The sequence below is a fragment of the Vulpes lagopus genome, chromosome 2, assembly GCF_018345385.1.
Source record: "Vulpes lagopus strain Blue_001 chromosome 2, ASM1834538v1, whole genome shotgun sequence".
Lineage (NCBI taxonomy): Eukaryota > Metazoa > Chordata > Mammalia > Carnivora > Canidae > Vulpes > Vulpes lagopus.
Window position 1 is genome coordinate 42,754,089 of NC_054825.1, and position 21,552 is coordinate 42,775,640.

The following is a 21,552-nucleotide window of genomic DNA, read 5'->3' on the forward strand; positions in this document are numbered from 1 at the left end:
GCTGGATAATCTGATCAATAAATAATGCTAGCACTGAACTATAACCCTAAGAATAAAATAAATATCCATGAATTGGAATTGACATAAATGATTAAACAGGAAGACAGAAAAACACATGAGAAGGGACAAGTCTTCCTTACAAAAGGATTCCAGTTAATAAACACAGAAAAAATGAGGGAAATAAAGAAGTACTTTCAGAACACAATAGCAATAATTACTGTAGGCATGATCTACTGATGAATGCTAACTTAGTGAGAAGAAACAGGATACTGGCAAAGCCTCAAAGTAATCCCCTCATCCCCAAATATTTACCAATTACTGTGGTGGTTTTAATATATGTCACAAGTTCTTCATTTTCCTCCCCCAAGAAGTAGGAGTTTAATTCCTCCTCTGAGTGCAGGCTGTACTTAGCAACCTGCTTCTACTGAACAGAGTATGGAAAGGGAAAAATAACTTTCCAGTGGAGAAACTTGCCAGAAAACACCTTAGCAAAGTGATCATCAGTGATAGGTCATGTTGGTACCATGTATCTCCTATATGACATGATAAGAAGGGCACTTCACTTCTACGGTGTTCTTCCCCCCCAAAATCCATAAGCCACTCAAACAAGAAAACATCAGACAAACCCTAACTGAGGAACAGTCTACAAAATACCTAACTAGTACTCTTTAAAAGTATCAAGGTCATAAAAGAAAAGACCAAGAAACTGTCATACATTAGAAGAGAAAGAAGACTTGACAACTAAAAGCAACATAACATCCTGGTTTAAATAATGGAATAGAAAAAGGATGTTAGTGGAAAAATTAATAAAATACAAATAAAATCAGGAGTTCAGCTGAAGCACTGTACCAATGTTAATTTCCTAGCTTGATAAATACACCATGATTATGGTAAGATGTTAACATTAGGGGAAACAGAGTGAAGGGTATATGGTAGTGGTTCTTTTTTTTTTTTTTTTTTTTTTTGAGATTTTATTTATTTATGCATGAGAAACAGGGGGGAGGGCAGAGACACGCAGAGGGAGAAGCAGGCTCCATGCATGGAGTCTGACGTGGGACTCGATCCTGGGTCTCCAGCTAAACTGCTGAGCCACCCAAGCTGCCCAGTAGTGGTTCTTAATAGGAGCAATATCCCCCGTAAGGGCCATTGGGCAATGTCTAGAAACATTTTTGATTGTTAGAACTGGGGAGATGGTACTGGCATAAAGGACAAGGGATTCTATATAACATCCTACTGTATAGAGGGCAATCCCCCACAACAAAGGATTATCTAGTCCAAAATGTCAATAGTGGGGAGACTAAGAAACACTGGTATAAGAGAACTCACTGTACCATCTGTGCAACTCTTCTATAAATCTAACCGATTCAATCGCTTCTCAATTTCCTGGTCTCTCAACTGGAGTTTTTAGGAGAAACGCCCAACAAGTCCTCTTGATTTTTCTGTGCCTCCTTAGACTACTTTCAAAACACTGGCCCAGAGTGAAGTTTTGTTTTGTTTTTTTTTAAGATTTTATTTATTTATTCATGACAGAGAGAGAGAGGGGGGCAGAGACACAGGCAGAGGGAGAAGCAGGCTCCATGCAGAGAGCCCGATGTGGGACTCGATCCCAGGACCCCAGGATCAGGCCCTGGCTGAAGGCGGTGCTAAACCGCTGAGCTATGAGGGCTGCCCCAGAGCGAGGTTTGTTTTGTTTTGTTTTGTTTTTCCAGAGCGAAGTTTTTAAAGCATAAATCCAATCATGTCATACCTTTGCTCAAAACCCTGTAATAGTTTCCACGGCACAAAGTAAACAGCCAAGTGCTTACAATGGCCTACAAATTCTACAGGATCTGGACCAAGTTATCTCTCTGACCTTACCACCTTCTCTTCTGTTCAGTCCTGTGCAGGTACACTAGCCAAGCACACCTCTGATTCAGGACCAATGCAACAAGTTTCTTCTACCTAGTATGACCCCTACTTCTTTTAAGTCGTTGCTCATCCATTTCTAAGTCCTTCCCAGACATCCTCTCTAAAAGTGCACATACTCTGTAGAATTCCTATCCCTCCTGCTTGCTTTATTTTTCTCTATAGCACTTATCACCTTCTAATATAACAATAACTCTCACTTATTTTAATGTCTGTCTCACCCTGTCTAGAATGCAACATTCATGAAGGCAACAATTTTGTGTTTGGTTCACTATTTGAACCTGCGCACCTAGAATTATGCCTGATACATGTACTAAATGCTCAACAAACATTTGTTAAATGAATGATATACCCCTGAAATCCTAAATTAAATATCCCAGTGTATTTCAACCACTTTTCAACACTATTGTGTTTTCTATCCTATCTCCTTAAGAAGAATGTGATCTGGAGATGCCTGGCTGGCTCAGGTGATGTAGCATGTAACTCTTGATCTTGGGGTGTGAGTGTGAGCCCCACACTGGGCCTAGAGCTTACTTAAAAAATAAAAACTATTAAAGAAGAAGAAGAAAAGGAGTATGATTTGCAGAAAAACAGGCTTTGGATTACGGTTTCATCAGTTGATAGTGTGTGTCTCTGGATAGATTGTTTAAACTGTTTAATCTTGTTTCTTCATCCAATGGAGAATGACAAAGGGAAGACTTTGTTAATGACAAATTGTAGAGCAAGGTGGTAAAGTGTCCAGCATATAGTGGGTACCCCATAAATAAAAGCTAATAGTATTGCTTTCTCCTCACTAGCTCTTCAGCTTCACAGTGACATCCACCTAGACTTTCATGCCCTTCGTCTTCTCCCAATGAAATCACCCTTTCCAGTATTCCTGTTCACGATCCAGCCCGGACTCCAACCCTCAAAATCATTAACTTCCTCGTCCTTCAGGAATCTCTCCCAAGCAGGCATCTGCAAAGCATTGGTTACCAACCTGGGTTCTGAAACTGAACTACCAGGCTTTGCAGGCCCAGCTGTTCATCTTACAATTAAGGAAATTAACAGTTACTACCTTATGAGCTCTTAGGAGTATTAAACAGTTTCTTTAGTAATACAGAGTGATCATGCTGGAGAAAAAAAAAAAAAAAACAAAAACCCACTGATCCAAGGTGTACGATCTCAAATGGGCCCTCAGTGCTGCTTAACAATCCTTCATTTTCTTGTCATGTCTGTGTCAGTGTCTGCCCTTCTCTCCCTCTCTCATTCACTTGGAAGCTATTATAAGCTCACATACTCTTTTTAAGAACTCTTATTCCACTACTTTCTCCTTCACTCTTAGCAGGTACTCAAACATGATACATGTTATCAACTCATTTTCCTTCTTGCCCCTATCAGAAACTTTTATCTCTGACTTTACCTTCTTCCTTTCTGTTCACTAGAAAAGGAAAATCACCTACTACCCAAGGCCAATTTCTCTACATATGCCTTGGATCCCACCCCCGCTCACTGCTTACAAATCTCTGACTCCATCAATCACCTCTCCCCCGCCCCACCCCAACTTTGGTTCTTTTCGATCTCATATGAATCTATGCCCCAAATCCTCTTAATTTAAAAGAGGGAGTAAACTTCTCTAAATCCCCTTATCTCCCTCCACCTATACTCTTTTTTTCAGTTATCTGTTAAAAACACTGTATTTGTACCGAATTAGCTAAGGTTGTTCACTATTAACCTCCTAAATGCATAGATTGCTTTTTTTTCATCTTGGGTCCGTCTGGCACAGATGGTTGGCTTCTCTTCAGTTGCCGGCCCCATACGGTAGCACACAACAAAAATGTAGGAATCATCCCAAATCTTCAACCTTGCTCAGCTCTATCATCTGATTATTTACCTTGTACTGTTGATAATACTTCCCAAATCTCTTATACATCCACCCCCCTCCTTTATATCCCTCATACTTTCTCATCAGGAATGGCTTCCTAACTGATCTTGCTTCCAGTTTTGCCCTTCTCTAATCCGGCATTCACTTCACTGGCAACATGATAGGTCTAAAACACAAATCTGATTCCATCACAGCATTTTTTTCCCCCCACTGAATCTTCACAGCCTTCAGGATAAAGTTAAAGCTCCTTAATTTGGCTGATAAGGCATTCAGTGATTTGGCTTCTTACCACTTCACTGGCCCCTGTTTGAAAACTGTGCTGTCCACCTGTGGCTACTGATTACTTGAATGTGACTAAACTGAAATGTGCTTTAAATTTAAAATACACCAGATTCTGAAGACTTAGTATGAAAAGGGTAATGTTAAATATTTCAATTCTTTCAAATACTGATTACATGTTGAAATGATAACATTTTAGCTATATCAGGTTAAATAATACACTTTTAAAATTAATTTCACTTTTTTAATGCAGCTACTAGAAAATTCAAAAATACATATAACATATTTGTGGCTCCCATTATATGTTCACAGGACAGCACTAGTCTAAAATGCCCTTTACCATATACCAGGGTGACAGGGTTAAGAGAAGGGGGGATGCCAGACGGGTTGAGCAAAATAGACTGGCGTTTTATCAAAAAATATATATACAAATAAATACTAAATGTCCTTTCCCTTTTGCTGAACCCAGTTAAGTCCTATTTTTGAAGATTAGCTCAGGTAACGCATGAGGATGCATTCCAGAACTCTCCCTCCCCAAGACCCCAAGTCTTAGTCAACTACCCCTCCTGCATGCTTCCACCCAGAGGAATGTACTTATACCTGTGTCATATATCACATCATATTGTTAATTATCAGTTATCAACTATCTTCTCCTCCTAAACGGTACTATCTTCTCCTCCATGCAAAAAGGCACATCATTCTACATATGCTCAGGGCCTATCATGCCTATCACTGGAAAAGCAATCAAAATATTTGTCAAAGAAACATGAACTATCTGTTCCTGGCCTGAAAGTTCCTAGAATTTCTAGTTCTACAAGGAAAGCAAACCAGCAATGAAGGAGCCTAGACTTTCCAGGGAGCTCTAGTAACGAAAGGACTGGGATGGTGAGGAGTAGGAATTACAGAGAGAACAGCAACGAGCAAGTAAAGCTCATCACACACACCTGCCTGTCACAGTGGAAACAGGGATTTGCAGCAGTGAGATGGAAGCTTGAACTCACTCTTGGCAAGCCAGGGGCCACAGTCTGGTTCCTAAATTACTTAAACAACCCAACCAACAAAAAGAGTGTGATTTGGCAGGTTTAAACACAAACAGCTAGAGCCCAGCACCTGTTCCACTTAAACAGCACATCATTACAGTTAAAAACAACAACAAATCTCTCTCATGAAGCAAATGCTAATCTCATGATGCTTCACCATGGAGCAATTTAGAAGAGTTATTATATGAAATGTGCCAAAGCATGAATTTATGGCTGATGCTTATTTGGCAAATAAGGTTGGCACTGCTAGATGTTGAAAAACATGTATGCAAATAAGCAAATAAAAGTTTTTAAGCTCTCCGACTTAAATATTTACGTTACCATAAATGTACAAAGATAAATGTTTATATGAGTACACATATAGTGCATTCCAGGAACACATTTTTTAATGTGATTGTCAGAAACAGCTATAAAGTGGCATTACTTCCTTATGGGCCTCAGGGTAGACTCTTAAAAATGGATTCGGACAGAATGTTAATGGGGCCCAAACATCAGCAAGGAAGTTTCTCTGCACTATCACTGGGTAAAGTGAATACTCATCATAACAGCTCGAAGCAATCTTCTCTTGTCCTTTCGCCCAAATATTTTCTTCCCCTATTGGGACCCAGCCAAACAGAAATACCAGCTCCTAAATGGTAGAGAGGGGATGGAAAGGAGGACCACACATCACCAGCCTCAAGGAAAAGGACTTGAGGCTTCCCCCCCCCCCCATGTAATATAATCAAGCTACAGTCTCCAAAATAAAGACATGATAAAGTATTTCCCCTTCTGACAGCTACGGAAAGAGGTTTGTTTTTCGCATACTTGGTGAATTGGTCATGGCCCAGCTCCCCGGCAATGGCAGGCACTCTGCTCCCGCTCGCCGGGAGTCCCGGGGCGGGGGCCTGAGCCGGGGGCGGCCCCACCTGCCCCGAGCGCCTGCCGCGGGCGCCGCGGAAGGCTGGGGGGGGGGGGGGTCGGGGCGCCGCGCGAGTGTCCGCGGACGCCGGGGACGGGGCCGGGGGGCGCGTCGGGGTCCCCCTAGGGAGGGCCCGGCCCGGGGCCCCGATCCGCGAGCGGGGCGAGGCCGCCCCCACGAGGCCGGCTCCGCGCCTCCACGCGCGTCCCGGGCAGCGCTCGGGGCCGACACCGAAGTCGTGCCCTCGGCCGGCCGGGGCGGGAGGGGGGGGAGGGGATGGAGGGGAGGGGGGGGAGGGGACGGAGGGGAGGGGGGAGGGGGAGGGGGGGGAGGGGACGGAGGGGAGGGGGGAGGGGGAGGGGGGAGGGGGGAGGGGCTGCCGGCCCTGCAGCCAGCGGATCACTAAGTAGCCACGACCGAGGAGCCCGCGGGCGACCGAGAGACGAGACGAGCCGCCGCGGCCCGCAGGAGAGCCGGGCGGGCAGGGGAGCCCCCGGGGCCAGGCGGGGCACGCAGACACGCAGCAGCGCCCGCGTCCAGCCCCCGCAGCCGCACTTTCCCCCGCGGCAGCCCCGCCGCGCCCGGGGGCGCCCCTGCGCCAGCTCCAACTTTCCCTCCTCTGGGGGGCGCCGGGCGACCGGGGCGGCCGTCCTCGCCGGGGGGCGGGGGGAGCTCCGGGGCGGGGCGCCGGGCGGCGGGGGGGGGGGCAGCGCGGGGGGTGCAGGGGGGCGGCGGGGAGGGGTGCAGGGGGGGCGGCGGGGGTGTGCAGAGGGGTCGGGGGAAGGACGCCGGGGAGGGGAGCGGGGGGTGCAGGGGAGCGGCGGGGCCCCGGGGAGGAGTGCGGGGGGGGCGGGGGGGTGCAGGGGGCGGCGGGGCTCGGGGCGGCCGCACAGCCCGCGCCGGGCAGGACGCACCGGCCGCCTGCGCCCCCGTGGCGCCGCCCCACGACCCCGCGCGCCCCGCCCGGGCTCCGCCGGGGCAGCGCTCGCCCCCTGGGCCGGCCGGCGCCGGGGAGGGGACCGAGGGGTCGCGGGCAGCCCTGCCCCGGTTACCTGGAAGGCGCGCGTGCCGCTGGGGCGACCACCATCGCCGGCCGGCCCGTCCCCCGCCCGGTGACCGCGGCCGCCGCCGCCGAGCAACTGACACTAACAAGTAACTAACTACTGGCCGCCGCCGAGCCTGCCGAGCCTGCCGCGCGCGCCCGCCGCCCGCCGCCCGCCGCCCGCCCGGCCCACCAGCCCGCGCGCCCGCCTCCTCCCGGCCCGCGCGCCGCCCCTCCGCGCGCACCCGCCGCGGCTCCCCACGGAGCGAGCACGCGCACGCGCACGCACCCCCGCTCGGCCGTCTCCCCGGGCTCGCCCCGGCCCCGGGGGAGGAGCCACCGGGAGGCCCCGCCCACCTCCGGACCATCAGCCGATGAGGGCTCCAGACTGACCGGCGGGGGCGTGGCCGAGGGAAGAGGGCGGGACGACCAGGCCCTTGGGCTAAAGCCAAGGGAAATTCGGGTTCCGCTCAGTCCCAGACGGAAAGGGCCGCAGGACGTTTGCCCTTTCGGTGCCGAAGCCCCTGGCCAGCCTGCCGTCGAATGCAAAACACGTGTTTCCAAGGGCCCCCAGCATCCCGGAATTACCGAGTCCTTTCTGCAGGCCTTAGCGACTTCAAAAACTACAACTCCCAGGAAGCTCCGCGAAAGCCGGCCTCACCTTGCGTCATCACGTAGTCCCTTGCCGCATTGGAACAAAATAATCCCTTCGTTTTTCTCAAGGTACGGGGGGTAATAGTCCCTTTTTCTCCTCGCCGGAGCAATTCTAAAAGCCATCGCGACAAGGGAAGTTGCGTCGGGGGAGGTGGCTCAGCGGCCGGGCGAAGGGAAAGGAAAGGTAGCAAAAGAAAGTGCTGCGGAGGAATTTCCCCCGCCGCGAGACGCCGCAGCGAGCGCAGTGCAGGCGACCGAGAGGGGCTCAGGGGATTGTCCTCCGTGCGGGGGCCTCTGCGGGCCCCGTCCCCGCCTGCCCCTGCCGCCAGCAGGCCGGTAAGCAGGGCGGGCTGCGGGGTGGCCACGGCCGAGCGGCCCCGCGCCCCCCCAGCGCCGTCTCCCTTTGGCCGTTGTGGCCGGTTCGGCTCGGCTTGAGGCCGCCCGAACGGGGGCGCCCCACTTCCGGTGGGGGAGGGGCGGCCGGAGCCGCTTCCGGTGGGGGCGGGGGCGTGGTGCTCGCGGCGAGGCCGGCGCGGCGTCCTGAGGTTGGGGGCGTGTGCGCCGCGGGAGGGTTCGGCGGTGGCTCGTGGCTCGCCGCCTCCCGCCCGAATTCCGGAGTTTTGTCTCCCCGCGTTAGGAGGGAAGAGCCCCCCCCGCCCAGGGGTCCGCAGGGCGCTGCTAGACCCCCTCGGCTCCGGCACGTCCTCGGCCGCGCGGCCGCTGCGCGCCCTCCGTGCCCCCGGCCCGAGCAGGTGTCCCGGCCCGAGCCAGGTGTCCCGGCCCGAGCCCGAAGCAGGTGTCCCGGCCCGAGCCAGGTGTCCGGCCCGAGCCCGAAGCAGGTGTCCCGGCCCGAGCCAGGTGTCCCGCCCAAGCCCGAAGCAGGTGTCCCGGCCCGAGCCAGGTGTCCGGCCCAAGCCCGAAGCAGGTGTCCCGGCCGGAGCCAGGTGTCCGGCCCAAGCCCGAAGCAGGTGGCCCGGTCGGAGCCAGGTGTCCGGTCCAAGCCCGAAGCAGGTGTCCCGGCCCGAGCCAGGTGTCCCAGCCGGAGGCAGGTGTCCTGGCCCAAGCAGGTGTCCCAGCCGGAGGCAGGTGTCCCAGCCGGAGCCCGATCAGGTGTCCCAGCTGGATCCAGGTGTCCCAGCCCGAGCCAGATGTCCTGGCCCAAGCCAGGTGTCCCAGCCGGAGGTAGGTGTCCCAGCCCGAGCCAGGTGTCCCAGCCCGAGCCCAAGGCCGGTGTCCCAGCCCGAGCCCAAGGCCGGTGTCCCCGCCGGAGCCCGAAGCAGGTGTCTCGGCCGGAGCCAGGTGTCCCGGCCTGAGCCAGGTGTCCTGTCCCAAGCAGGTGTCCCAGCCGGAGGCAGGTGTCCTGGCCCGACCCCGAGCCAGGTGTCCCAGACTGAGGCAAGTGTCCTGGTCCCAGCCCAAAGCAGGTATCCCAGGCTGAGGCAAGTGTCCCAGCGGGAGGCAGGTGTCCGGCCAGAGCCCGAGGCAGGTGTCCGGCCGGAGCCCGAGGCAGGTGTCCCGGCCTGAGCCAGCCGGAGCCAGGTGTCCAGCCTGAGCCCGGTGTCCAGCCTGAGCCCGAAGCTGGTGTCCCAGCCTGAAGCAGGTGTCCCAGCCTGAGCCAGGTGTCCCGGCCCGAGCCCGAGCCAGGTGTCCAGGCCCAAAGCAGGTGTCCCGGCCCAAGCCAGGTGTCCCAGCCCGAGGCAAGTGTCCTGGTCCCAGCCCGAAGCAGGTGTCCTGGCCCGAGGCAAGTGTCCCAGCCTCTCCACCCGCCCCACGCCTGCCCCCAGGACTCTCGTGTTGGCCCGGAGTGGGGAGGCATCTTCACCTGGCAGGGGTGAAGCCTTTGGTGTACCCTTAACCCATACCGAGTGCTCTTCGGCTCCTACACCTGTTGATTTTAGGCGGCAGCTTTCGCCTTGTAGCTGAAAATCACTTCCTCAGGCCTGAAAATTCTTACCTGTCCCTGTCACGGAGCTCCTGGGACAGCTGTGCGTCGGTACATTCCCCCCCTCCACCTTTGTAATTTAAGTAATTTCAGCCCCGATGAAAACCTGGTATCTGCCCTTTCTGTTTGCAAACCGTGCTGCGGAGATCATGGTACTCAGGTTTTAAGCAAGCAGGGCATTTGGCTCACGGAGGACAGAAGATGGGTAAGACAGGACTTTATATTTTTTTTCTATGTTGTCAGTGTTTTATTATAAGAAGCGATGTATAAAGTGGTAATAAACACTCAACAATTTTTCTTGGCTTCTCCTTTCAAGTATCACAGGTGTGTGTGTTTGTACTAAAGGAATCCATCCGTTTGGAGCCTATGAAATCTCAACTGTAGTGATTTTATTTTATTTTAATTTTTTTGTAGTGATTTTAGAATATCAAGTAAACTGTAAGGTCTTTAAAGGATTTTTAAAAGCATAAGGTCCATGTTTTGTTTTGTTTTTTCCTTTGGGATTTGTTACCTATTCTACCCTCTGAATTTGCAATTGTCTTAATTCTGGTTCTTTGAAAAAGCCATTATTACTTATTAGAAAAATGTGGGATTCTTTTGTTTGTTTGAATTCATGAGAGGCAGAGAGAGAGAGACAGAGACAGAAGCAGAGACACAGAGGGACAAGCAGGCTCCCTGCAAGGAACCCAGTGTGGGACTCAATCCCGGATCTCCAGGATCACGCATGCCCTGGGCCAAGGCAGACGCTAAACCGCTGAGCCACCCAGGGATCCCTGAAAAAATGTGTTTTAAACTAAATATTACAGTAAGGGAAAAAATACATGTTTTAACCTTATGTAAACATTGGGGGGGGAATCTAAGACCCTAAAATCAGTGAGTTATCCTTTGAAAGACTACAGAATTTCTGCAGTAATTGAAAAGGCAAGACACGATAATGTCTGTGTTATTACTAATTGAAGGTTAGGGACATGTAGACTGCCTCAAGCAAGTATTAATTAATTGATTGGACAGAAAGTGTTCACTGTCTTCCATATTAATAAAGTATAAAAGAAAATGTGATACGATCACCCTGACAAATTAAACTATAGTATTAGGAATTACTGCAGTAAGCAAAGATCGTGGAACTTTTAAATGAAAAAGATAGAGAAAATTTAGTTAAAATATTGATTGAGATACAGTAGTATTGCCTTTAGGAAACTAGAGAGCAAAGGAGTTTTTTTAATTGGGTCTTTATGCTATTCCATGGAAGAATTGCAGTATAACAGAAGAAAATTTGCTGCAGCTGAAAGACAAGCAGCTTGCAGAACTGTCTGTTCTAAAGAAAGTAATATATACACCACATATCTGAAAGAAGACATTTTGTGACAAGTGGCAGTTTTTCATTGGTCCCATCAAAGAAGAAATATTAGAAAAGCCTGTGAAAAACAGAGAGCAAGTCCATGGAGCCTGGCTTTTATTTTCTTTAAATCTTTAAAAAGTGTTTCTTTAGAAAGGCTTGTTATCTTCCAAAGATTTTTTTTTTCCCTCTGTGCTCTCTGTTGCAGTTTTCTTTGTATGTTTTAATAGAATCAAAATTAGAAAAATAGGGCAGCCTGGGTGGCTCAGTCTGTTAAATGTCTGCCTTTGGCTTGGGTCATGATGGAGCCGCAGTCAGGCTCCCTGCCTTGTGAGGACTGTGATTCTCTGCCCTCCTGGCCCCTCTCTTTCTGCCCCTCTTCCTGCTCCTGCTCTCTCTCAAGTAAATAATTTAAAATTTTTTTACAAATTAGAAAAAGACTTAGGGAAGTGAACTCCACTACTCCTTAGAGTTAATGATTTTGAGATTTTCATTCCATTTCTTACTATCTATAAGCAAGAAATTGTCAGTACTTTTAGGGTACTCAGATTAGGTTTTTCTTTTCCAAAGAAACCATTTTCTTTTCCAGAAACAGCCATTGGTTATACTGCTCACAAAAGTTCAAAGTATTAAAATAATAAGTTAAAATTCTGGATTCCATTTCACTGAAATTTGATTATCTAGAGTGCTAGGTACTATTTTTTTTTTTAAGATTTTGTTTATTCTTGAGAGACACAGAGAGAGAGGCAGAGACATAGGCAGAGGGAGAAGCAGGCTCCCCGCAGGGAGCCTGATGTGGGACTCCAGGATCACGCCCTGAGCCAAAGGCAGATACTCAACCACTGAGCCACTCAGGCATCCTGCTAGGTACTATATTAAGTGCAAAAGTGTCTTTTAATTTCTTTTGTCCATCTCTCTCTCTCTTTTTTTTTAAGATTTTATTTATTCATTTGAGAGAGAGCAGGAGCAGAGAGAGGGGCAGAGGGAGAAGCATACTCCCCACTGAGGAGGGTGGGGGGCGGGGCTCAACCCTAGGATCCTGAGATCGTGACCTGAGTCAAAGGCAGATGCTTAATGATCTGAGTACACACACACACACACATCCGGCCCCCAGTGTCCACCAATTACCTTTTTGTATGTTTGTTATTTTGGTAGTTTGTTTTGGCCATGGGGTTGAATGTTGAAGAAAGTATCCTAACTACTTGAATGGTTTTTAAACTTACTACTCTGCTGTTTTTTCTTTTTTTTTCTGCTGTCTTTATTTCAAGAACTTCAAGAGGATTCAAATGAAAACACCCCTTACGTGACTTTTCATTATGTCAGCAAAAGTTTATTGAGTGCTTACTGTGGGATAGACCCTATTCTGGGAACTTGTGATGTGTCAGTGAATACAGACAAATAACCACATTCTCTTGGAATTTACTCTCTAGTCTCCAAATAAAAAGTGGAATAGTGCTCCCTTGGTATCCCTAAATAAGATCTATCGTATAATCATTGTTCGTACTGAATTGAGAGCAGCCCTAAACTTCATCTCTCTTGATCTTGATCTCTAAGCCATTCTAAACCCAGTTTTGAATATTTCAGTGTAATTTTTCTCCAGACCATTAAAGCTCCTTTGTTAAGTATTTAGTGCTTTTTTTTTTGGCGCATGCATCATGAACTTATTATCATTCTGGCCTCCTTTATGTAGTAAAAACAAAAGTGAGCAATACAGAAAATAGGGGATCAGAGAGGCCTAGTTCCAAAACTGATGTCCACCTTTTACTAGCTGAGCTTACTAGCTTGGTTACCTTGAACAATTTATTTGATCTCTCTGAGCCTCAGTTGCCATACCTAAATAGGGTTGTTTGGTGGACTGAGGATAGTCTGTGTAAATCACCTGGCACAATGCCTAGAGTTAGGAGCTTAATGAATGTAATTACTTTATTCCCAGTCTCTTCTGCTATTTTGGCTATTAGGATTTGCCTGTGTGTGTGTTTTAAACCTTACATGTCCTCAAAAGTATGGAGATGCAGTGCTAGAATTTTTGAAATTATGCCTTCCCCCAGCAGCTTGTTTAGCAATCCAGATTTTACTTTTTATTCCTTGTGGAAAGGAGAAATCTCTAATTTCCATGATCACTTTAGAAAATATACATAATAGAAAAATTTCAAGAAAAGATTAGGGAATCACTAAAGTAATTTGAATTGTAGAAAGACTTTCAAATGATTCTTCTAAACCTACTTTTTTTATATATATATTTTATTTGTTTATTTGAGAGAGAGAGTGAGAACAAGCAGAGGGAGCTACAGAGGGAGAGGGAGAAGCAGGCAACCCCCTGGGTAGGTAGCTAGATATGGGGCTTGAACCCAGGACCCTGGGCCAGAACCTGAGCTGAACGCAGATGCTTAACCAACTGAGCCACCCAGGCACTTCATTCTCAACCTATTTAGTCACTAAGCCTAACATTCAAGAGCCTTCACTCATTACCCATCTACACATTCCTAACTGGATTGGTCTCTTTAAAAAATTCTGTAGTGTACCCAGCCTTACAATCATTGTTCTTGCTATTCTTCTCCTGAAACACTTTCTCTTTTCCTAGGAATCCCTATCTATCAAAATGCCATCATCTTGGAGGCCCTATCATTTTCAGTACTTTGGGAAGTATTTTCTGATGTCTGTCCCTCTCCACTCTTTCAAGCATATATGCTCTGCTCATTGACCCTCCAGGGCCTTTTGTACTTTCCCTATGCCGTTTGATACCCAGTGCTGCTGCTGTTGTTGGCTTTTGTCATTGCTTTTTTTTTTTTTTTTAATTTATTCATGAGAGACACGCAGAGGCAGAGACACAGGCAGAGGGAGAAGCAGGCTCCTTGCAGGGATCCCGATGTGGGACTCGATCCCGAGACTCCAGGATCACGCCTGGAGCCAAAGGCAGACGCCCAACCGCTGAGCCACCCAGGGATCCCGCTTTTTTTTTTTTTAATGTAGAGCTTATCTGCTGCCATAAAAGGCTGCATTTTATCTTATTCCTGTCCGTGTCTGCTGAAATACGTGGCACAGTGCTATTCACAAGTATCCAGTGCATATTGTGGAGTTGAATTGGCACTTGGGGTATGATGGAACTTCGTAACTTTTGTGCACTATTTATACCCAACATTAAACACAGTGATGGTGTACAACTCAAATATCTGCCAAATGAAGGAATGAATAGCTCCTTATTCTCACATTTGTGAGCATCTCAGGGTGTCAGTGTAGCAATGAGCATATATTAAATAACTACTGTATGATCAAACTATAAGAATTAATCCCTGTCCTCAATTTAATTGAAAAGAAGTTAAAATTAATATGTGTAGACTGAAGACTTCAGGTGTTTGAAGGTGCAGTGGAGAGGTCAGTATAGAATTGTTTGCATTGTGAGAGATAACCCAAGCTATCTGAACTCAGAAACAATAGATTTGGATATCAAGAGGTACTTAACTTGCATTTCCATTCATAGTTTGCATACCCGAGAAAATTGAAAATATATTCACACAAAAACTTTTATGCAAGTGTTCATATTGCATATTGTTCATAACAGCATTACTCATAAGAGTCAAAAAATAGAAACAAACCAAAATATTCATCAATTGATAAATGGAGGTATAGCCATACAAAGAAATATTATTCTTCAATAAAAGGGAATGAAGTAGTGATACATACTATGTCATGGATGAACTTGGAGGATATTACACTCAAGTGAAAGAAGCCAGACACAGAAAGCCATATAATGTATGATTTCATTTATATGAGATGTCCATAGAGACAAAGTATATTAGAGGTTGGCAAGGGTTGGAGGTGGGGGATGGGGAGTGACTGCTAACGGGTATGGAGTTTCTTCTGGGAGTAATGAAAATGTTCTGGAATTAGATAATGGTGATGGTTGTACAACCTTGATACTAAAACACCTCGTATAACCAACATATTAAAAACCACTGAAATTGTACACTGAAGAGGTATATGAATTATATCTTTAAAAAAGAAGGAGGGACGCCTGGGTGGCTCAGCAGTTAAGCATCGGCCTTCGGTTCAGGGTGTGATCCTGAGGACCCAGAATCAAGTTCCACATGGGGCTCCCTGCATGGAGCCTGCTTCTCCCTCTGCCTGTGTCTCTGCCTCTCTCTCTGTGTCCCTCATGAATAAATAAATAAAATATTTTTTTAGAAAAGGAGATACTTAAATCTGAAGAATTTGGATTTTGGATGGAACTGGAAGAAAGAAGCAAGAGTATGGAAGCAAGGAGGTGATAATTTTTCCTCAGATCCTAGAGGGAAATATAAGTGGCTAGGTACAAGACTAAGCATATGGTGAGGATGGGTGTGAAGGTTTCTGGTTATCTTGTGTCTTAAATAAAGCAGGCAGTGAGGCAGTTGATTAGACTAGAAAGGTGTTGACAAAGGAGAAAAACATACTAGGATTTTGAAGGAAGCATCAGATTTCTTTTTGATTTGGTCAAGGATGTGGTATCATCAACTTGGTTTCCTTGTGAAGGTCAACTGAATTTAGAGGATAAAAGTATCAGAAGTTAAGGGGGTAGCAATTGTTGATAGCAATCAACAGTGAAGTTAATGGAAAAGGTTGGAGAACAGAGACTAGACAAAGTTACAAGAATTTGATTCTAAAATTATACTGAGATGATGAAATCAGAAAATCTTAAATGAGAGGGAACCAAGGGCAGTGATTTGAAGAGGTCAATGCAAATAAAGGTATTCATTTGAAGATGTATTTGAGTACCTTTTATGTGCCAGGCATTGTTAAGTAAAACTGTAGCTGTTATCTTTATTTGAATTTTTGTCTTACAATAAAGTCTTTTGAGATTATTGGTTCTAAGAGTTTGGACATCTTATAGTTCTCGATACAATACTGTATTATTTCTCTGAAAGGTTGTACTAATTTTGGGTGCCACCAGCAGTGTATGAGTGTGTTGTATTCCCCATAATTTCACCAGCAATTTTTTGTCTAATGGAAAAGATACAAAATTATTCTTCATTTTGGCTGTTGCTTTTAATACACCACTTTCTATACCATGGAACTGGCATCTGTTGGAGCATGAAAGAATTAAAAGCCTTTATATTTGCTCCCCCATCTAGAACGGATTCTTTAAAGGATTTGGATTTTTTTAGGAACCTAGAAACCAAACCAGCTTCTAATTTGAATCAACTTAAAAACTACTTTATTTAATGGCACTCTCCTTATTTTCTAAATATTCGTATTCAAACCAAAGTTAGCCATAATGCCAAATACCATTTGACTAACTTAATTTTAATAATTGGATGTTGTGGGTATTGACTAACTTCATTTTACCTATGAAAAAATTGAGACTTAGAGAGCTTAGGTCACTTGCCAAAATCACTTAACCAATAAGTGATACGGACAGCATTTGAATGCCTCTCAGGCAAGTTATCATTCTCATACTCCATAATCCTTCATTATCACTACTAAAATTTTCTAGAGGCTAACAGAAGCTGGAAGAGAAATGGCACTTAAGATAGTCAGGCACTTATCTATGCATATAATGAATCGGAGAAGTTTTTTGTTTGTTTCATATTGTTTTTCTTAGGGAGGTTACAGTGCATAGACAAAGAGAGGAAGGTCTCTCTTTAAGCCTACATTTCAGGGCCCTTTCTGTTTATCCCTGATGAGCAGGTACATACTGTCCCAAAAGCTATAATAGGAGCAAAGGAGAAAGAGGAAGGCAGTGATAGAAAAGCAACTGCCATTGAGTATATACATTGAGATTCATCTGATGGTCAAAGGAGCAGAAAAATGGCCCTAAGAGAATCCCATAAAGTAACTTTTAAAATAATAACTTCACATCTAACCTGGTAATGAGGTTAATAAGATGATCAAATTTTTTTTAAAAAGATACTCAAATCGTAGTAGGCATTAGCAAAATAAAAATTCTTCCGCTTTTATTCAAGTATCATATACTCGCTAAATATATTTAAGATTAGGAATATTTTTTTTTCAAAAGATTTTATTATTTAAGAGAGAGGGAGAATGAGCGGCGAAAGGGGCAGAAGGAGAGGAAGAAGCAGACTGCCCATGAGCAGGGAGCCAGCCTGATGTGGGGCTCCATCCCAGGATCCTGGGATCAAGACCCAAGCTGAAGGCAGACACTAAACTGAGCCACCCAGGCACCTCAAGATTAGAAATATTAAACAAGAGATGTCATGTTCCAATACTGGCTTATAGTTAGATAAAATACAATCCCAATATATAGGTAAGATGATGAAGGCCCAAAATTATGCACCAAGCAAATAACACAACAGGTGCTAGAACACAGGCCGCCTGCTTCCCAGTATGGTTTACTAAATTGGCTAAAAGAGAAAACAGTAACATGTGGGGTTATTTTGTCATTTATATGCATAATTTTTTATAATTTAATATGTTATCCTCAAGAGAGATTATTTCTTTGGTATCTTCAAGCAGCAGTAATAAAGATCCACACACCAGCTTACTAAATGTTAGAATGTTAGGTTAGAATAAGCAATACTAAAGAGCAAGTTAAACCTAGGTATATCAGATAGCCAATCTGTAAATTACAACTAAATAATATTTATCTGTATCCAACATTGCATTGATGAGGGTGGGAAACGCATATCTTTTGAAACTTTATCACAGAAACATTATTCATAAGCAATTATGATGTGTATTTTTTTTTAAGATTTGTATTTATTTATGAGAGTCAGAGGGAGAGAGAGAGAGAGGCAGAGGCACAGGCAGAGAGAGAGGCAGGCTCCATGCAGGAAGCCCGATGTGGGACTTGATCCTGGGACTCCAGGATCCTGCCCTAGGCCAAAGGCAGGCGCTTAACCACTGCACCACCCGGGCTGCCCAGATTATGATGTATATGTATGTATATTTATATTGAAGCATTTGAATTTTCAACACAGCCCAGTCCTTTTTCCATTCCTAGTCCTTTAAGTGAAACTAATAACCCTCTTTAACAGGAATTAGTATCCAGGTACTCCATTCTTTCTTAGCCTCAGAATATGTATCTTCTCTTTCCCATCTCTACATTTCTTTCATTTCTATACTCCATAGCTTTAATTCCAATTCTAACACAAACCCTTCATTTGTTCCTGGTAGCATCCCAATTACCACAATTCTTTGGGGAAACAAGATAGCTGTTATATCAGCAAAATTCTGTTATATCAGAATAATAAAGTATTCGTAGTCTTGAGCTGGTAATTGCAGTGCTAGGATTTTATTCTAAGAAAATACTTCAAATAAGGAAAGTAGTTAAAGGCACAAAATATTAATAGTATTGATATATACTGTCTAAAAAATATAAATATCCAACAATAAAGTAAGGGTTAAGCAAATTATTACTTCCCCATTCAGTAGGCTATTAGACACTTTTCACAATAGCTTCTTTTAAAATTTTAGAAAGATGTTTTAAGAATGTTTTTCAGGGCAGCCCCGGTGGCTCAGTGGTTTAGCGCCACCTTCAGCCCAGGGTGTGACCCCCTGGGTCCCAGGATCAAGTCCCATGTTGGGCTCCCTGCATGGAGCCTGCTTCTCCCTCTGCCTGTGTCTCTGCCTCTCTCTCTCTTTCTCCGTCTCTCATGAATAAATAAATAAAATCTTTTAAAAATAAATAAAACAATGTTAAAAAAAAGAATGTTTTTTCAAAAAAGGAAAAATAAATGGAAGAAGAGAAAAACTGATGTGATTAGTGTATATTTCTGAAGGATTTGTATTCTCTGTGTAATAATAACTGACATTTATTGAGCATTTAACTGGTTTCAGATACAATACGAAAGGAATAGAAGTGGTATTGAGTAGTTGGTAAGAAAAGTGCTCTAGAGTCAAATCCTAGCTCCATCACTTACCAGTATGTGACGTTGGAAAGGAAATGGGAGATAAAAACCATATCTCCCTTAAATCATTAAATCCATATAAAGTGCCTGTCACATAGTAAGCCTTCATTAAGTGTTTTTGTTACTAGACATTTTAGAAATGCATTTCATCTTCACACCCTTATAACTTTATAAGATAGTAGTTTCATTTCACATAAATGAAAATTGAAGCTCAGAATGTTTAAATATCTAGGTTAAGTAATTTGCCAAAGTCACATAGTTTATAAGTAGTAGAGTTTTGATTGAGAACTCTGGTATCACTTCCACTTCTGGCTCTGAAGGAATAGATTGCTGCAGACTAATACTTTTGCTGTGAATAACATGAAAAGGCAGATAATATCAAAAAAAAAAAAAGAAGAAGAAGAAGAAGAAGAAAAAGAAAAGAATTCTGAGGGTATCAGAGACATACTGAGGGAGCCAGAACTTAAGAAACCAAAATTATGGAGCCCAGGCAACTTTAAAGAAGTGGGCTTATGTTCTATGCTTCTCCTTTCCCCTCTAGGAATTTGCTTAATTCATAGGACAATAGAAGAAGTTACAGAACTTAGCAGAGGATTTCTGCTAGAAGCAGAGGAGCCAGTGTAGAGTTGGTACATAAAAATTGGGGTTTAGGGACGCCTTGGAGGCTCAGCGGTTGAGCGCCTGCCTTTGGCCCAGGGCATGATCCTGGGGTCCCAGGATTGAGTCCCACATGGGGCTCCCTGCATGGAGCCTGCTTCTCCCTCTGCCTGTGACTCTGCCTCTCTCTCTCTTTCTGTGTCTCTCATGAATAAATAAATAAAATCTTTTTTTAAAAATTGGGGTTTAGGGATTCCCCAGGTGGCCAGTGCTTAGGAGCCAAAATCCTAAAAGAGAAGGTTAGGCACCAAGAAATTATTTTTTAAATTTATTTGTCCCTCAAGGTATTTGCTGCACAAAGTCAAAGGCTAAGAAGCTAAGCAGAAAACCCCTGAAAAGCAGAGTGAAATTTTTGTCTATCTCATGATGTTAAGAAGCAAAAGATAAAATAAAATTCAGGTCCCTCCAAGGAGGAAAAGACCAATAAATATCCCAGACTTTCAAGTGGGATTGGATGCAACCTAGAGACAGAGAGCCTTACAAAAATTACCACCTAACTTCAAATCAGCTCCGTTTCTGATTAAAATAAGATGATCTGGGGCAGCCCCAGTGGCTCCACGGTTTAGCGCCACCTTCAGCCCAGAGCCTGGTCCTGGGGACCCTGGGATCGAGTCCCATGTCGGGCTCCCTGCATGGAGCGTGCTTCTCCCTCTGCCTGTGTCTCTGCCTGCCTGCTTCTCTCTCTCTCTCTCTCTCTCTCATGAATAAATAAATAAAATCTTTAAAAAATTTTAAATAAGATGATCTATTGTTTCATTCCAGAGAAGAGAGTGATTTCTCTTTGAAGGAAGTAGTATCATCCAAAGCTTCTATAATTTTTCATGTATCAGATCTACCTTGCTACCAAATATTACCAGACATATGAAAATAATAGAATTGAGAGAAAATGTAGATAATGGGAACAGATAAAGTAATACAGATATTGGAGTTATCGGACACAGACTGTGACTAATATGTTTGTTTGGGTTTTTTAAAGATATTTATACATTCATGAGAGACACAGAGAGAGGCAGAGACACAGGCAGAAGGAGAAGCAGTTTCCTCTCAGGGAGCCCGATGCAGGACTTGATCCCCAGACCCAGGATCACCCCCTGAGCCAAAGGTAGACACTCAACCACTGAGCCACCCAGGCATCCCTGTGACTAATATGTTTTTAAAAATAGATGCTAGAGTGGCAAATGTCACTAGAGAAGTACAATTTATTTAAAAATCATTTGGAAGTTCTAGAAACCAAAAAATAAAATGATTGAAACTAAGAACTATTAATAGGATTTAACAAGCCAGAAGAGGTGAATTGGAAGATAGAGCCTTAGAGAATATCTGATTGAAGCATGGAAAAAAAAAAGGTGAAAATATAATAAAAAGTATAAAAGAAATGTGGAAGGCTGAATAATGGCCCCTGAAAGATGTCCATATCCTAATCCCAGAACCTGCGCATGCATTACCCCACATAGCAAAAAAGAACTAAATTAGGAATCTTGAGGTAAGATTATCCTGGATTCTCTGTATATGTCCTGTGTAATCAGAAGGGTCTTAAGTAGGAGGCAAGAAGATAAGAGATATAGAAAAAAGATATACAGAAGCAGGTGAGAGAGAAGAGAAGATGCTACACTCTTGGCCTTGAAGATGGAGGAAGGGGCCGTAAACCAGGTAATGGAGGCAGCACCTAGAAGCTGGAAAAGGCAAGAAAATGGATTCTCCCCTAGAGCCTCCAAATGAATCTAACTCTTTGGAACCATTTTAGACTTCTAGTATTCAGACTATAAGAAAATAAATTTGTGTTACTCTAAGCTAATAGTTTTGTGGTAATTTGCTATAGCAGCAATATGAAAACGGGAAATGATGAAAAAGTCTGATACGTTTGTTACTGGAGTTCCAGAAAAGAAGAGAGGAAGTTAGAGGAAGCAATGTTTGAAGTGATAATGTGTTATGACTCATTGTTAACCTTTGGTAGGTAGAGCTCTGGGGGTCAAGTGGTGAAGCACATCAATAAAAGACTATAAGGAAATTGAAATAGAAAAATTGAAAGAAAAATAGAAAAATTTATTTCTCACAGGTCCTAGAGGAAGTACACCTTGTACACCTTGAGGG

The 21,552-nt window shown here is 44.9% G+C and overlaps 2 protein-coding genes across 6 annotated transcripts in view; one reads left to right on the plus strand and one right to left on the minus strand.

Annotated features, from left to right (window-relative positions):
* Positions 1-5,914, minus strand: part of PEAK1 (pseudopodium enriched atypical kinase 1) — a 294,514-nt gene extending 288,600 nt beyond the window's left edge. The window contains 1 exon segment of the mRNA XM_041739889.1: positions 4,993-5,914. The gene's annotated coding sequence lies outside the window, so the exon portion shown is untranslated.
* A 1,554-nt stretch (positions 5,915-7,468) lies between these two features.
* HMG20A (high mobility group 20A) overlaps positions 7,469-21,552 on the plus strand; it is a 77,498-nt gene continuing 63,414 nt past the window's right edge. For 4 of the 5 annotated variants that reach the window (XM_041739931.1, XM_041739948.1, XM_041739945.1 and 1 more), the window contains exon 1: positions 7,762-8,018. The gene's annotated coding sequence lies outside the window, so the exon portion shown is untranslated. The other variant, XM_041739923.1, reaches the window with a different exon arrangement.